The sequence below is a fragment of the Pinus tabuliformis genome, chromosome 9, assembly GCF_031772625.1.
Source record: "Pinus tabuliformis cultivar Carrire ecotype Pingquan chromosome 9, CPIR1, whole genome shotgun sequence".
In the NCBI taxonomy this organism is placed as follows: Eukaryota; Viridiplantae; Streptophyta; class Pinopsida; order Pinales; family Pinaceae; genus Pinus; species Pinus tabuliformis.
In genome coordinates, this window is record NC_142307.1 from 1489231546 (window position 1) to 1489243355 (window position 11810).

Below are 11810 nucleotides of genomic sequence, written 5' to 3' on the forward strand. Positions count from 1 at the left end.
CAGAATGATCCTCTGCAAGGGGGATTGCAAAAACTAGGGTTGCGCCCATTGGCGCGAGTTTCCCGCACGGGTTCGCGCCAATGGGATTATTTTCCTAAAAGGGGCGCGACATTGGCGCGACTGTTTTGAAAACAGTCGCGCCAACCGCGCGAACCAATTTTGCACATGGTTTTGACCGTTGAATTTGCAATTTTTCCTGATTTTTGTTTTCACCATTGATCTAATGATGACATTTTCGACTTTTTGGTTGCAGGGATTGGTCAGAATGGCTGTAGAATGGAGAGAAAGAGAGCATGATGCCATAGATGCCATGGCATTAGAGGATGATGCATGCATGGATGCTCTGAGAGACTGTGGCTTGAAGAAATTCTTCCTTACCTCATACTTACGTGCACAACCTGAGTTGCTGCGATTCATCGTGGATGCCTGGGATACGGAGGATCAGGTATTCCGCCTGAAGGATCAGACATTGGAGTTAGATGTTTCCGATGTCTACTTTATCACTGGTCTATCGCGGCGAGGTGCACGGCCCATCTTGACTGGTAGTAGGCCTTCCGGGGAGAAGATGGGAGAGGTGATGGAACGAGTTTGTCCTGGGGCACGGTTTGGATCAAACAGTGCCAAAGTAGATATTATCACGGTTCCCGACCTGGTGCTACGAGTGATATTATTCACTATCACACGGACGGCTGGGGTACAGGCGCCCCACGAGGCCAACAAGAATCATTTGCTACTGGCCACCGAGTGTCTCCAACCTACACTGTTTGATTGGGCCACGGCAGTGACGACAAATATCAAGAGGCAGCTTACCAAATGTAAGCGTGGCAACAAACAGTTCGGATACGGATCTATTATAGTATCTTTCTTCCTGGAGCGACTGCCGATATTCCAGATTCAGGGTGGTATGGTGGCAGATCCAGTGCCACGGGAGCCGAGGTTGGCTCGATGGGCAGCACTCATGCCCAGAGGAGGAGGGGGCCAAAAGATGGCCTGGAGGCCCGAGTTCTTCATTTGGCTCCATCACCAGATGATCGTCATAGAGGACTGGCCCTATGCGGGCACGGATTTTACTGGAGATCCAGATCTCCCATTGCCTGCGGGAGCAGACTGGGACGAGGAGCTAGGTAAGAACTCTTTGTGTTTTTGATGTTTTTATGTATTTAATTTTTTTGTAATACATGCCAGTCTCTGACAACAGATATATGTATGCAGATGTTGGTGCAGAGCGGCCAGCTGACTTGTCTCACATTGCACGGAGGGCACAACCTGCAGCCGACCCTCAGGTAGGGGGTGATGCGGACGATGATCTAGTACAGAACCTGGAGGCACTTACTCGAGGGATTCCAGATTATGGCAGATTGGCAGACGTGCCCAGAGCGTATCAGAGGCACACGGTGGGAGTATCTACTCGTGTCCATCGTCTGTTGAGACGTTTGGTGCGAGCGGTGACATGCTATCATGAGCATCACCGTGATTAAACGCCTAGGTTTCACTTTTTGCATGCTTTTGAGAGACATGTTGTCAGCAGCCATATGAGTTTTGGACATGTATTATTTTTTGGGTTATGTAATGCGCATAGCGCAAACATTATGACACACACGTATATATATACATATGCCTATGGTTTAGATGGATCTTTTCTTCATGTGATGATGTTGTGTTTTATATGCTATGCAACTGTTCGACACACATGTGATCTGATGTATCTACTGCATAACAAACGACCCATTGTGGAATGTATTTACACACACGCATATATTTTATTTTTACAAAAGCTTGAAAACACACATGGCAATCACGTATGAAAACTATGCTTTGATGGGAGATTTTATTTTTATACAAGCTTAAAAGCACATGGTACATATGCAAACTATGCTTGATGGTAAAGGAAACGGGCATGCCCCCCCAGCATCGTGTCTCAATTCGAGGTACATGCCCCCCAAGCTTCAGTCCATTGAAAATGGAGTGAAGGTTGACATAATGGTTATTGCGCTCGAATTGCACGAGCTCATGTTTCATTGTTTTAACGAAGTTGACATAGGTAAATGAACTATCCTCAGACACAAGTCGTTTCATTATTTTAACGAGGTTGATACATTAGCAAAACTATCCTCGAGACTCATTGTTTCATTTTTTAGCGAGCTTGACACAAGACAAGGAACTGTGCTCCATCCAGACTTCATCATAATGAATGGGAAGTGGAGGCTTCCAAGAGGGCCGCTCCGAAGGAAAGGCCAACCTCTTGGAAATCAGGGCCTAATGCCCCTAGGACACTATGCACGATGGTGGCATCGCTGGTTACAGGCACGGGATGGGTGCCCACATAGTTGACCTGGGGTGGGGCAGATGCAACTGGTGGATGTAAACCAAGGGAGGATGACAATTGTGCCGGGGGGACTCGTGGACGAACGAACGATAATTGATCGATAGTCACAATTCTTCCATTGTGTGGAAAGCAAACCACACGGAAAAGTGAAGAGACAAGGGCCCCCATGGCATAAACATAGTCACGGCCAAGGAGAAGACTGAAATCTAAAGCACCTTGGGTAACCGATACGTCTATATAGACGGTTTTGCCTCCCAAAGTAATAGGGAACTTTGGAAGGATCCCTAATGGTTGAATAATTCCTCCGTCAAAAGCGGTCAGATTCGATGCGACTGGCACAAGCTGTGGGGAACCCAAAGCTTACCAAGTAGTGGCAGACATAAGACTAACAGATGCCCCCTCATCCAAAACAGTGCCAGGTATTGCCTTATCAAAGGCATGTACCGTGATCCAGAAAGGCACATGAGATGGGAGGCGGAAGGTAGTCAAACGTCTCCAGTCGAAGGAAACGACTGAACTACTTGGAGGGGGAATCGTATGATTTCCCCCCTTCTCTAAAGAGACCGAAGTAGGACTCTCGGGAATAGCTGGGATAGGAGAGTCATTTCCAGACTTAGGAGAATCTGAGGAGACGAGAAGAACATGAGAATGATGCTCTTCCGAAATAGAGTGGTCGGCGGGTGGTGAACTCGAGTCGACACTCTTTCCGACCAATGGTTGGTCTGGAACAGGCTTGGCAGAGCCAGATTCAGGAAGAGGAGGCTGGACAAGAGAGGAATCTTGGTTGATTTCTTTGTCAGCAGGGGAACGTTCTGCAATTGCAGAGAGACGTTGATAACCAGTGGGAAGTTGGGTTGAGGGAGCTGTAAGACTTTCCAATACAATAGAGGCTCTATCCATGAATGGACAAAGGTGAAGGGGATGATTGCCTTCACAAAGTCTACAGGGGATTCGAATCTTCCCTTTTCCCTTAACATTTCCAGGTGATAAGGTAACATCGCCATGATCTCCAGAGGATGATGCAGGGCGGTTCAGATCGTGAGACCATACTTCTAAAACCCTGGGAATGCCAGGACAGTCGCGAAGAAGATGGTCTTCCTTGCATAATCTACAAGGAAACTTGACCTTCCGTGGCGGAGCAGAAGGTGGTTCAACTTGAGATGTACTTTTAACTTCTCACTTAGGAGTCTTCTTCTTCTTCTTCTTCTTAGCCACCTGGTTACTTGAAACCAGACTTTCGCCAGGCGAAGTAGAAGATGAGGACGCAGAAACAGGCGAAGAAGGGGAGAGGTCTACCTTGGAATCAACATGATGTTGTTCGGGTGGAGGAGACGTTGGAATAGGAGTCATCACACTCGGGACTACCGAGGTCGAAAACAACCATACGAGCAAACCGATGGTTAACCCAGGCAAAGACAAGGTTGCCATATACTGAGCATCGACATTTCCAAAAGAAGGAAATGGACTAGGGTTTCCATCCGGAGGAAGACCTTGGCCGGTAGACTTAGGGAAGGATTCCATTGAACGAGAAAGAATCCTACTCAATTTAACGCAAACAACTAACCGGGTAAGTGTTATCGTGGCCGAATAAATTTTAAGACACTGAACTTGACCTTTTCATATTTTAAGAGTCAAGAAAAGGACAAAAGATGACTCTAGTCTCCTTTGAATATTTAATGAGCACGAAGTGACAAGACGCTCACTGGCACCTTTTCTTTTAAGGAGTCCGAAAAGGATCAAAAGTGACTACTCTGGAGAACTAGGTAAGAGGTTTACCAAATAATCCATAAAACTGCTTATACACCTTGGCAATCAGATGAAAACCAAGGACTTCCCGTACTACAGTCAATCTTCTCGAATGTTGTGTTCAGTGCATTACGGCTTGTAAGGTGGCAGACTCGGTTTCCTATGGATAAAAGGTTGTAAGCCTATAGGGGTCTCCCAATATATACTCGACGGTACGTGGGAGCACAATCCGTACTGGCACTTATCGTTTCACCGTGGAGGAATCACCCAACCACTCGACGGTAAGCTACCAGGCTTTACGACGCCGGAACACGTCTCTAGCCTAGACCTCTAGAATGTTTGCGTTAGGTTCCAATGCGTTGTTATGTTCATTGAGTTCATTTTATAGTTTATCTTGAATTATGTTTCAGTTTTTAGGTCCTACCGTATGTGATCTCTCAACAATTTCCTGCATGCAAACTATATGCCAAAATAAATCATTTCGTTCAATGAATGCTATCTACAGGAGAGTTGAGATCTTTTCACACAAACAAAATGATCACAAAGCAATTAACAAAGATCCTAATGCAACTAATAACAAGAAATGAAAATTTTTTCTTTTCTTTTTAAAAGTGAATAATTGCCAATGACAATGCAAAATGCTAACTAATGTAATGCAACAAGATCATTTGTTTTTCTTTCTTTTTAAAATGGCATGATGCATATAAACAAGTTTGAGAGATGATCACACAAGGAAACAAACAAATTCACTCAATGCAAGTAGAACCAAATCCGAAACACCAAGACAATCTGCCCAAAAGCTCACAAAGACTCGAATGAACTATGTGATCTAAGTCCAACACAAAGTCAAGTGAACTCCAAACGCTCAACAAGTGGTTTGCTCAAAGCACGCAACAAAAAGGTTTTATCAACCACTAGACAAGTGCGGGAAACAAGCAAAGAGCTGACTGGATAAACACTCCCACGGAAGGCTAGAAGTGCCAAGCCACTAGATGCACTAGGGCTGGGATACAAGATCAATAGAAATAGGCAAACAACCGAAGGATAAAGATAAAAAACCAGTCAAACAGAGTTTCTACACACTTCCAGAAGCTGCAAAATATGTAAGAAGACAAAAATCTGAATTTGAAGAGCTTTCAACACACACACTGGCAAAGTTTACAGGACTGGCGCGACTGTCAGCCTGTAACTTGCGCTATTAAAGAATTGGCGCGAGTTGCTGGTGTGCAACATGCGCCAACTGGCGCGACTGTCAGAGGAAAAAACGCGCCAACACAGTTTGTTGGCCCAAAAAATAAATAAAACAGCCCAGTGTCTGGTCAACAGTACTAAGACAGATCCAACAGCAAGAAGCAACTGTAAAACTGACCCAGAAAGCTCATTTACGCAAGCAAGCAAGAGAAAACTAACATGCAAGACAAACTCCAAGCTGTTCGGTTCATAAACCAAACCAGAGATTGACTGAAGTGGCGTTGATCTACTCCGCTAATGCAAAGCAATAGCGTTTCAAAGGCTGCCTGGCCGTGCTTCAGACTCCGTCCAAGGTTTATGAATCAAACAAAAAATAGCTCCTCCCCAGTGGAGTCGCCAAATTGTTGGAGAGGTAAATCCCCTCTGCGGACAGAGGCGATCCCACTAGCCCAAAATGGGTCTAGCAACAATCAATCACGCTATTATGCAAGTTCCTAGTTGTAAATCGAAAGTGGATAAGAAGAACCAACCTAGAATCCAACGCTATTGTCGTAGACGAGTTGATATCCCCGTTCTCTAGCTTCGGCAGGTCACAATCCTAGCGATCCCCGCGTATGGACACCTGAACATGCAAAGAACGAAGCGAATACAAGCATAAAATCCACGATATACAACTATATATCAGTCAGAAAGGACATAAATCACACATCATCATTATGAACAGTAAGATTGGAACCATAATAATAGTCGTTTATTAATGAACAAGCAGACAAAAGTACAACCAATGTTCTGACGTTGAATCTCTCCTCTGGCTGGGCGAGCAGCTACATATGCCTTGCAATAGATCTCTCTCTCTCTTTACTTGTGGATACAGCTCAGACTTCCGGCAGCATAACCTCACTCAAGACAAGTATAATCAATACTAGCACTATCATCAATACTTCAGAACTCAAGAACTAGCTTGTCTAATGCATGAGGACAGACTTTTATAGATGGAGAAGGGAGGAAGATTCAATGCACCAGGACACCCATTGTGGATTGACATTATCTCTGAAAAGCCGCTGTGGATAGATGTCAAGGATAGATGATGACTCTCGACCTCTATCAGATGGATTTTATCCTCAAAAGACTTCGTGATCTAAAGGGAAAAAACATATGGGCGCGCGTTTGTCAAAAATCATTACCAAACTTGGTTGGCGCGGGTGTTGTTCTAAGACAGAGCGCCAATGGTCGCACCCCCTTTTGAGGATCTCAGTGATTGGCGCGGGTAAGACACCGTGGACTTGCGCCAATGGAAAAGGGGCACTTTTCAGGGATAATTTGCAGAAGGTGTCTTCAGGGAATATGAAGTACATACTCAGGGGAACATAATGCAAGTGTTTTTAGATTATGTCACTGCTCACAGGTCCCAGAATGCGTCCTCCAATGTACGGAAACGAGGCGATAGGGACGGTGAACAATGGTGACAAATTACTGTGTAACACCTCTACCCATTATCCTACTACCTGGAATCTCTGCAAATGGGCTGCTACTTGGAATATCATCATTGATCATCATCAAAGAGCATATCATCAGGGAGAACATCTCAACCTGGAACCACATGGGGAGCACATCTCGACCCGGAATCTCATGGGGGATATATACATCTACAACCCAATATATAGCAATAGGATATCCAAACACACTGGGGAGAATATCTTGGCCATAGGATCTCATCTGGGAGCTTACCCTCAACTTAGAATCTCAAAAGGGGAGTAGCTCTCAACCTAATCCTATTTCCTATCGATCTTCCCAACAATGACTCTTAGTAGTCATGTGGTAGAACACCTGAATCATAATGGCCTTGGGTTGTACACCACCAAGTACACTCTCAACTCATTGGCTAGACGAGGAACAATATTCCCAACAAGCCCTGCTTATGGGTATGATGCCAATTGGGGTATACTCTGCAAAGAATAGATCGGGGAGCATCATTCTTTGACCCTATAAAGATAGGGGAGAAGCATCCTCAACCATATGGGTAAAAGATAGGGGTAACACCCTATTGTACAAAGTTCCCTCAACCCAAGGAGCCCTTTATCTCAATTCCTCACCCTGGGAGCTCAAACAGGGAGGAAGAGTTGGCTCAGTGTCCTTGATCAACGTTGCTCTCATCATACTCAAATTTGGTATCAGCTTGTCTCAATAGCAGTTGTTTCCTGTTCATATAGAACATCAAATCAAATACCATGTCAGATCTTATATAATCATGTAAATCACAAAATGATACCATAATCATCCTCCCTCTCAAGGATGTGTCATCCATAAGCTTGAGCTTGTTTTCAACAACTACAATGTCTCAATGTATGAGAGTATCTCAGTCCCAACTATAAATATGGGAATTCCTGCCAATTAAATCTCACTCTATGTCATCATAATGTATTAATGTCATATCCAGATCATGCTCAAACAACTCTCTAAGGAGCTTCTTCATCCTGCCTCACAGCTAGCCATGCTAGCAACATCGTACTCATCCTCAATCGTACTATGGACCTCTCATCCAAGATATCATGGAAGATCTAAAGTAACATCTAAATGTGCTTATAATATCAAATATCAACAATACATCCATGCAGTCACATATCATAGGAGAAATATCTCGTCCTAAAAAATAGAACACCTCATGCAGATATTTCAAAGCATGCTTGGTGGAAAATCTATGTGAATGAAGCAACTTAATCATGAATTTATTAAGGTTCTATGCGCATTAAATATATACAGATGGATGTTCAAAATATAACATCAATGCTTCAAACAACTGTCGGATGCCATGTCAAGTTCAACAACATCTTTGAACTTCAAATCAAAGTATCCAAGGATTTGAATTTTCATTATTCAAAAACATTTTCCAATAGCTTTGCAATATGGAATTTCTTTCCCAAATTCCAAAAATCGATTCATCATGCCATGATACATCATTTTGAGCTTCAGAGGCCATCTCCCTCTTACTTAGATCATCAAAGGCTCTTCACCTGTCAAGAGTAGACCATCAGGTTATAAAACCAAAACCATAGTCAAAATTGAAGCCATACCTTAGAACTCATCATCCTGACTTCATCAAATGACTGTCCACTATTAACATATCTGAATCGGGGAGAAATGCTCTCTATAGGCATAATTCCTTACAAAGCCAACATAATTAGCCTTACATAAATCAATGTTGTACCATCACATCAACAGAGTCAGCTTATCAAATCTTAGAAGTTAGATCACAATCATTATCAAAGTCATCAATATCACAATGTCAATTCTTTCAACCAGGAGACAGGTAGAGCACATATCAAATCTTGAATTCATTTATTATTATGCCAACAAGATGTAATCAACCATGTAATTCCAATCCAAAATTCGTCAATTCATTCTCATAATCATAACATAAGTCATTTCTATCACTAGGTGCAAATGCATACACCAAGGATGAGTCATGCAGGTTCCATTTTCATGTTGAATCACAACTATCATTACCTCAACCATTGTGCTAGGAACAAGGAGGCAAATATAAAATTGTTTTTCCAAATACTCACACAAGTCATTATGCCTACATAGTATAGACATCAGGGCAAATCAATAATCATCAAATCAGATCATTAGACATCAGGTCAAGTCCAAATTTACTGTCGTAGAGAGATCTATAGTCAAAAGATATCTCAATCATCAATTCAAAGTTATTGTCAATCATCATGACAATTTTTTTTTCATATATATCAATAAGCCAAATCATGGCAACCTCTTGTAGCACAAACATAGTGAAATATCTATATGTATGTCTCGGTCACCTGCAAACACAAGTTCAGTATGCATGTTAATGTTATGGCAAATATTCAAGATTTTCCCGCTAGCAGATATTTTTATCTGCAACACATTTGTGGAACTGACATTTTCCAGGTGACCATCTGATGCACAATACTTCATTTTAATGTGATATGCAATTTAATCCAACAACTTCAGGAATCATATTACAGAGGCGGAATATTTCGGAAACATCTTGATTAAGAATTCAGACAACTTTAGAAAGATTCAAATGATGGTCAACTATCGTCAAACCTCTGGGCATGTAGGTTTTAACCCCGTACAAAAATTACCTGCATACGAATTCTAAAACACAGAAAATAAACAATGTAAGAGCATAACACATAAAACACATATACACAGAGATTTTCCCTTGGATCCCAAAACCGGGACTACCAGCATGATTTTTCATTATGTTCCTTTCAATGTTACAATACATATTTATACATGCAGAAGCATCCAATACCATGGACCGAAAACCATCACATCCAAAACCATGGACCGAAAACCATCGTGTCCAAGACCATGTGCAAAAATCATGCACAAAACCATAAGTAGGTCTGCCTAACCTAATATAGGGTCCAAATTTCTTTTTCCCAGGGTGCTGCCTCGGACCCCGTAGAGGGGGGCTACCTGCCCCCTTCAAACCCCGCGAACAGGGGGGGCTGCCACCCCCCTGTGACCCCCCCGCTGCGCAATCGACGCAACAAGGGGGGGATCCACCCCCCCTCTAACCCCCCAGTTCACTACGTGGGCTAGTCGTGGAAAGAATAATATAACCCAACATTCTCCCACTTGTTGTTTTCTTTCCACAGGGGGCCACAAGAGAGCTTAGTCATTTATCCAGCCTTGCAACGCCCATTGTTTCTCTACACCAAGAGAACTTCTTAGAGCTCACAAATTTTGTCAATGCATCTGCAGTATTCTTCAAAGTGTCCACCTTTACTAGCAACACCTTTTTGTCTTCTATCATATCCCTCACAAAGTGATACTGAACATCAATGTGCTTTGTCTTTGAATGGTAAGCAGGGTTCTTTGCCAAGAAAATTGCACTTTGGTTGTCATAGTCTATCCTTATAGCTCCTTGTACTAACCCCATACTTGAACACAATCTCTACAACCAAACTGCTTCCTTGCTTGCATGAGTGGCTGCCATGTATTCTGCCTCTGTAGTTGATAGTGCCACTACAGATTGTTTCTTACTTATCCAACTGACTGCACCTCCAAATAGGTTAAACACATATCCACTTGTAGATATTCTCTGATCCAGATCTCCAGCCCAGTCCACAACAACAAAGCCAGGATATCCAAAACTCTGTCCAATCCTGGTCTTCCTTTGTAGCATAAACCATGATCACTAGTGCCATGCAAATACCTGAAACTCACTTCACTGCTATCCAATGCTCCTTCCCTAGTTTTGACATAAACCTGCTTAATACTCCCACTACATGTGCAATGTCTGGTCTAGTACAGACCATCGCATACATCAGGCTACTGACTGCACTTGCATATGGAACACGGGACATATCAGGCTACCGACTGCACTTGCATATGGAACACGGGACATATCCTCTTCCTCTTCTTGTGTCTTGGGACACTGTTCAATAGATAAATTTACACCTACAGGAATAGGAACCTTCATCGGTTTACTATTCTGCATATTAAACCTCTACAATATTGTCTCGTCATACTTCCTCTGGTTTAACCAGAGCTTCCTCTTTGTCTGATCTGTTTTAATTTCCATGTCCAAAATACAGTTTGTAGCACCAAGATCTTTCATGTCGAATTTGGAGGAAAAATGGGTTTTCAAATCCTGGATAATTTCTTTGTCATTTCCAACCAACAACATATGATCCTCATACAAGACCAGATAAATAACACGGTCACCAATTAATTTAAAATACACACAATGATCTACTTTGCTTCTGGTGAAGCCAAGTCCCCGTATAAATGTATCAAATTTCTGATACCACATCCTTGGTGACTGTTTTAACCCATACAAAGACTTCTTTAACTTGCATACCATTTCTTTCTTACCCTTCATAGCAAAACCTTTAGGTTGCTTCATGTAGATCTCCTCTTCCAGATCCCCGTGAAGAAATGCTGTCTTCACATCCATCTGTTTTACCTCAAAATCAAAAGCACAAGCAATAGATAAAAGTAATCCAATAGAAGTTACCTTGGCAACAGGAGAAAAAATATCACCAAAATCAATTCCTGTCACCTGGGAATAACCTTTTGCTACCAACCGAGCTTTGTATTTCTCCACCTTGCCTTCTACATTTGTCTTCTTCTTGAACACTCATTTGCTGCCAATGGGTTTCCTTCTAGATGACAACTCCACCAGATCCCAAGCCTCATTTTTGTGCATAGATGCCATTTCATCAACCATGGCCTCGTTCCAGAGTTTCCCATCCTCTGAATCTACTGCTTCCTTCACATTTCTGGGATCATCATCAGTAATAGATAAAGCAAAATTTGAACAGAAAGCAGATGGACTATACCTTTCTGGCTGCCTTCTTTCTCGAATTGGTCTTCTCACACCCGAAGTTTCTGGCTCTTCATCTTCTGATTCCTCCTCTGCTGTAGAGTCTGATTCTTCCTCCTTTAGCTCAAACTCTATCTTCTCAAGTTCCTTTGGTTGGACTTCATGTTTAATAACATCTTTCACCTCTCTGAACAACACATCTCGGTTGTACAAAACCTTCCTTGTTACTAG